General features: G+C 48.4%; 1 protein-coding gene across 8 annotated transcripts in view; it reads right to left on the minus strand.

The window, feature by feature from the left end:
* pam (peptidylglycine alpha-amidating monooxygenase) overlaps nt 1–6,636 on the minus strand; it is a 45,823-nt gene extending 39,187 nt beyond the window's left edge. For 3 of the 8 annotated variants that reach the window (XM_077019676.1, XM_077019680.1, XM_077019672.1), the window contains exon 1: nt 6,495–6,636. The gene's annotated coding sequence lies outside the window, so the exon portion shown is untranslated. The other 5 variants (XM_077019679.1, XM_077019675.1, XM_077019678.1 and 2 more) reach the window with 3 other exon arrangements.
* Between the last annotated feature and the right edge of the window lie 203 nt (nt 6,637–6,839).

Genomic DNA, 6,839 nt, shown 5'->3' on the forward strand with positions numbered 1-6,839 from the left:
GCCCCCCAATCACAGCCCCCATCACAGCCCCCATCACAGCCCCCCATTACAGCTCCCATCACAGCCCCCATATCACAGCCCCCCATATCACAGCCCCCCAATCACAGCCCCCATCACAGCTCCCATCACAGCCCCCATTACAGCTCCCATCACAGCCCCCCATCACAGCCCCCCATCACAGCTCCCATCACAGCCCCCCATCACAGCTCCCATCACAGCTCCCATCACAGCCCCCATCACAGCCCACAGAGGTAGGGAGGGTGTGAGGGAGGGAGTGAGGGAGGGAGTGAGGGAGGGAGTGAGGGAATGAGGGTGGTAGTGAGGGAGTAAGGGAGGTAGTGAGGGAATGAGGGTGGTAGTGAGGGAGTAAGGGAGGTAGTGAGGGAGGGAGTGAGGGAGGGAGTGAGGGAGGGAGTGAGGGAGGGAGTGAGGGAATGAGGGTGGTAGTGAGGGAGTAAGGGTGGTAGTGAGGGAGTGAGGGAGGTAGTGAGGGAGGGAGGGAGTGAGGGAATGAGGTTGGTAATGAGGGAGTGAGGGTGGTAGTGAGGGAGTGAGGGATGTAGGGAGGGAGTGAGGGTGGTAGGGAGGTAGGGAGGGAGTGAGTGAGGGAGCGAGGGAGCGAGGGTGGGAGTGAGGGAGTGAGGGTGGGAGTGAGGGAGTGAGGGAGCGAGGGTGGGAGGGAGTGAGGGAGCGAGGGTGGTAGGGAGGTAGGGAGGGAGTGAGTGAGGGAGCGAGGGTGGGAGTGAGGGAGCGAGGGTGGGAGTGAGGGAGCGAGGGTGGGAGTGAGGGAGTGAGGGTGGGAGGGAGTGAGGGAGCGAGGGTGGGAGAGAGTGAGGGAGCGAGGGTGGGAGGGAGGGAGGGAGTGAGGGAGGGAGCGAGGGTAGGAGTGAGGGAGGGAGTGAAGGAGGTAGGGAGGGAGTGGATGGCGAACGTGCCAACTGCCACGTGTCACACTATACTGCTCTTCACCACAATGCGAATGATGAACTGGGGACAAAGACGGAGGTAAAGAGTGAAACGGAGTGTTTAGTGCGCACGGGGCTGCCTGCTCGGCCCTGTCAGTCACACCACTGCAGGCAGGGAGGGACAGAGGGGCTGATGGGATTGCATTCTAGTTTTTAATAGCTGCAGGTTGAGTGTGACAGCCCTGCTGCTACATCCAGATCTGTAGCCTTGCTCAAAAACGCTCGCGCGGGGAAACAGGAGAAACAGACGAAAAGGCATCTTCAGACGTCCTGAGCGCAGGACAAAAACACCCCACATTCGGTTTAAAAAAACAACAAAAAAGCAGACGCCATGCAGATTGCAGCACTGAACAAATAAAGAGGAAGACCAACAGCACCAATGCGGATCCAGAGACCAGACAAGACAAACAGACGAGCGAGAGGATGAGCTGGAGGGGGCTGGCAGATGTTCAGACCAGGGCTCTGTGCCTCATGCCAAGGGCTGATCAATGGAACAATCCTTCTTCACCGTGGGGAGATAACGGTAACGCTGGCGAGCCACCTCAGACCCTCGCTGCTCTGGCGGCCATGACGCAAACGCAGTCCGACGGCCCAACGGCCCCAACGCAGCGCAACGCAATTCATCCACACCGACCCGCATGGGCACGCGAGTGCCTTTAGGAACGTTCTGGTGCAAACACACACGCAAGGACAAAAGCTTGGCACAGCAGAACTCTGGAGCCAGACCCAAAGCAGAACCCTCAGAACACAGCGGCCCAGTAAGCAGAAGCAGAGATGGCCACGTTCATCGCGGTTAGTCTGTCCCTGAAATTGATAACGTATCCCAACAGCCCCCTGTGCCCCACACCCCTGTAGATCTGTGATGCGTGATGGGCCGGGGGGTCCCAGGCCCACGCAGGCCGGTGCTGAAGGAAGACTAATGATATGCCAGACCCTGCGGCCTCTGCGCTTAAAATGAGTCATTTTCCCTGCAGCGTCGATCCATCACAGTGTAAACACCTCAGTAAACCCGTCAGTGTGTGATGAGGGGTTCCCTACTCCATTCATACACAGTTGGGGGGGGGTCATGGTGGGGGGCTAACGGGGACGTTCGGAGAGTTCCGATGTGTGAGGACAGTCGCCTCCAAAAGTAAATCAGAAGCTCAAGAAGTTAACCTTTTACTAGTAATTGGGTAACCAGGGATTTATTTGCAAACAAGCAAACACCTGTTTCGCTTTTCTTCCTGGAATTCACTTGGGAAGTGGGAACAGCTGAACTTCCCGCCCGCGTGCTCCACCGTCCGCCAGGTCCAGCCATCAGAACCGAGCGGTGTAGCCGGAGATCATGGAGAAGAGGTGGGGGTGGCGGTGGGCGTGGGTGGAGCCTCCATGTTCCAGATATGGATGGAGAAGGGAGAGCAGACCAACACCAGGCTCTCTACATGAGCCAAGGTGGCACCAGCCTCTCTCTCCTTCACATGCAGGAAGCCAGTGAGTCAACAGAAAAGCATCATCACTGTGTACTTTATGAGATAAGGCCGAGCAACACAGTCTACATCACAGCACTGGATAACTAGTCATAGGAACATTGTAACCAAATGGATCTGCATGGTCTTTTTCAAACAAATATGAAACACCACCAATGTTTCAAAACTGCCAAGCTTTTATTAAAACACTAATTATGTTTTTTAAAAGTATGAAAATCTATTTATTACTTTGCATTTATTGTAATTAAAGTAGAGTAAGCATGTAACTGATCTTTGAAACAGTGCATACATGACTGACAATAGCAAATTACTACTTTACTAGCCTATATTTCAGATAAACAAAGGACCTGGCTAGACAATGGCCAAACAGCCTTCATCATATCCAGCGTCTCACATGCGCACAAAGCAGGAACAGAAAGGCCAGGCTGGTGTGTCATCATCTGAATTAAAAACAAAAAAAAATGCATAAGAAGGCCTGAGAGAAGCATAAAAACAAGACAGGCATTAATAAACTTCCATAATCAATACAGCACACGGCAGGAGTTAAAAACATAAAAACACACAGACTCATTGTAGTCTTATGATTCATTACGATGGTAAGACCATCCACTAAAAACTATTGACCCTACGGCCTGATCTTCTCCTGAAGGTGTTTCAGTGTTCCAGGGTCCCAGTTAGAGGCAGAACAGGTAGAGCATGTGATTTAAAACACAGCCCAAAGGCAAAAGCCATTTTCTAAGCAAAGGTATATCGGCTTAAAGACCAAAGCTTAAATGTCATAATAATATCCCTTTGTAGAATACAAAAAAGTAACACAGAACAGCCCATTAAAACCTTCTAATCTGCTTTGACACCTGGAGCCAAACATATCTGATATCCATACTATACAATCATAAGTTTGACATTAATGGCCATGGATGCACTGCTGTGGATATGCAGCACAATACATTTCAAAGCTGCTGGTAACGAAATGTGCAAAACCACTCTGAAAATCAGAACAACAATTACTATTGATCCCCGCATCACTATCTCCAACCTAAACCGCTGATAAGAGCAAACATCAATCACACACAGTATTGAGTTTGCCCAGAACGCCCCCAGATTGAACCATCTGCCATTCCTCTCTTCCCCAACCCAACACGATCACAGCGATACGACCTCAGGCACGCGCACGGAAGAACCGAACTGACTGAACCTGCGTCCGCGCTTCTCTGCCAGGAGACATACAGGAGCCTCGCTCACAACGCGCAGCTCCCCGGCAAAGCAGAGCTGTCTCAGTTTCCCAAACTGAAGCCCCAGCCACGAACAGTTGGCCCTCCCGCCAAACAGAAGCTGCAGGAAAGTCCCAAAAGAAGACGGAGGGGGTCCCGGCCGGCCCACCCGTGGAGTCCCGCACCAGACCTGCCTACCTGGTCGTCACGTAGGGTCCTGTGTGGCGAGGCGGGAGAGAGAACCCCGATAAGAGAGCGGAGGAGAGGAGAGGAGAGGAGAGCTGCTTCTGTGCTGTCAGTGAGTCAGAGAGGGGAGAGCCAGTCTGAGCTCGGGGGGGAAGAGAAAGAGGGGCGGGCCGCATGCTCGCTGACATCATCATCACACACAGGAGGTGGCGAGGAGGAAACTATGGTAACGGCTGCGTGCGCCGACAACCAGGCACCTTTTAGACGTAAGCAAGCAGCCGTGGGGTTTGAGGCGCTGCAATTGGACAGGCGTGAGAAAGACTGAGATCTTAAGGGGTTGCCTGTGTTTCTGTTGCATTGTTTTTGTTGCTCATGTCAAAAGGGAGATACAGAAATTCTGTGCCCACAGGTCATTTTACTGGAGGTGCTGCTTCAGAGCTCAGATTAAAAACTGGCCAGAGTGATCAGCATTTGATCATTACCTAGAAAGCTCTGCTGTAATTAGCCTAGACTGAAAAGCAGTCATTATCAGTTATTAGACTACCACTACACTAAACTACACTTATCAGAAACATTATTTTGTTCCTTCAAGTATAACAAGTATAAATGCATTAATTAACTTAGTTAGACAGATTACATACTACTATACATACTATAATTTTAGGGTAATAGCTATAATCCTAAAGGTTCTTACAAAAATTATTTCATAATACAAGAAATCCTATAGGCTATGTTTCACTGCACAAAATCCAAGAGGCTGTATGTGAAACATACAAAAATGATTACAGTTGATGCAATGTCAGTGACACACTATGAGCTAGAGGCTAGACTGCACATCTCTAAAACAGAAATTATGTATTGCTGGTTAGTGGATTATTATGGGATTTTTCTCTTTTGCTACAATATTCGTACAAACACTGGGACCGTTTAAAGCAATTTTTTTATTAAGAAAAATCGGTGAAAGTAATATAAAGGAGTGTGGCCAATTTCTTTCAGGGATGCTACTGCTGGACAAAACCAACCAGTAGCGAATGAATGCCATGATCCAGCAGGCACGTCTAGTGCGGAATAAAGCATCACCTCCCCGCGGGTTCATGACACAGTGTGTGTATCTGTATCTGCCCAACGATTTGATGAATGAGCAAGTGACATTACAAGCTGTTGCCGTAAATAGTATTTCAATATGCAATCTAATTCCCTTCTGATCCAAAATTACTAGAGGCAGCCCAGTTTCGTACATATAAACAAAAACAGCCAAACCAAAGAATAAAACGTTTTAAAAACAGACCTAATTATACACAACGTGTTAAAACACAACGTGTGCACAGACCCCCCCTCTTCATCTCCCCATAAAGTCACGGCACAAGAGGCGATGTTACTATAAAACAGTGGTTCTCAAACTGTGGTACGCGTACCACTGGTGGTACGCAAAGCACCCCGCGGTGGTACGCCAGATGAACTCGGAAAATAAAAGATGCTTTGAGGTTTTTTTTTTTTTTACACAACACATTTTTTTTTATTAAAACAGAATTATGACAAGTCCTGAAATTCAGAAACTAAAAGGGATTACTCGTATTATGTGCGGAGAAAATGTCGCTAAACAGTTCGACCTGGTGCATCTTTCAAACGACACGGTCACTCGCAGAATTGATGAAATGGTGGACAACGTCAGACAAACATTGACCGAGAGAATTAAAATGAGTAAATGCTTCTCACTGCAGTTAGATGAATCCCTAGATGTCGCAGATTTAGACAACTTGCTCGTTTACGTGCGATATGCGTATGAGGGCATGTCGCACGAAGAATTTTTGTGCTGTACCAACCACTACCAACACGAACTACAGGAGAACTACATTATAACATATGTGTGTAATGAGCAGGGTTGCCAAATGCGTGAGACACACGCATTTGACCGTCTTCACACGCCACACATCCGATTTCTCACGTCGACAAAAAAAAATCTAGTTTATTTACCTCTGATCCACATCTATGATTCAATGAGTTACTAGTTCGCTCTGGCGCCAACCATCGTGATATAGCCTAATACTTAATTCGTGTCTATTTTACATCCTCCCGGTAACAATTTACATTCGCCCCCCGCCCCCCCCCGTCAACAACTTAAACTTGCCAAACAGCTTTTTCTTTTTTTTTTTTTTTTTTGGGGGGGGGGGGGGGGGGGGGTAGTAGGTGGTACGTGGAGGTTTTTCGTTTGACAGTTGGTGGTACTTTGTCTAAAAAGTTTGAGAACCACTGCTATAAAACGTTAGTCAGTTTCGTCCAAGCAGTCACACCCCAAAGACAAAACTGAACGGCACCTCCTCGACCAGGTTAACAAGAGACCCCTAATCACACAGGTCACAGATTAGCGGCGAGGTGTAAACATGTTACGGTGGGATTACAAACAAACAAACAAACAAACACGTCTGTGGCGACGACTAACCGGTGTTTGTGAGTAAACGTCCGTTAACGAGGCTCCGCTAACGTAGCTGAGGACGGTCCGGGGGGGAAAGTTACGTGAACTCGTAAAAAGCGACTGGAATAATAAGTTAGGAGCGTTAACTTTGATTGCTTCATACGAACGAGAGCCGTGACACCTTTTCGAGAAGGACAGACACGAAGTGAGCAGTTACGGTACCGTATAGATGAGAGAGTAGCGAGTGTTTTACCGTTTGTCCTCGTATCGATGCGCTCCGACGTCTCGTTCCACTTTCACCCAGTCCGCTCGACGGTGCAGCGAACAGACCAAGGTAGTCGTTCGTGAGAAATCGATACGAGACGAGCGCGTACTGTGGGTTTGTTATTGAGGGAAATGTGACTCGGGGCACGTACGTGATGTAATAGATAATGTGAAGAACGGTTATAAGGGACAGAAACCAACTGGAAATCTTTGGAATTTTTGATTTATGGTCTAATTTTAATTAATGTTTTGAATTTGATTAATAGTCTAATTAAAGTAAATAAAATGGACGTAAATGAGCTTTGGCTGTATGATAGTTGGACACATGTAACTT

The sequence above is a fragment of the Brachyhypopomus gauderio genome, chromosome 10 (assembly GCF_052324685.1).
Source record: "Brachyhypopomus gauderio isolate BG-103 chromosome 10, BGAUD_0.2, whole genome shotgun sequence".
NCBI lineage: Eukaryota > Metazoa > Chordata > Actinopteri > Gymnotiformes > Hypopomidae > Brachyhypopomus > Brachyhypopomus gauderio.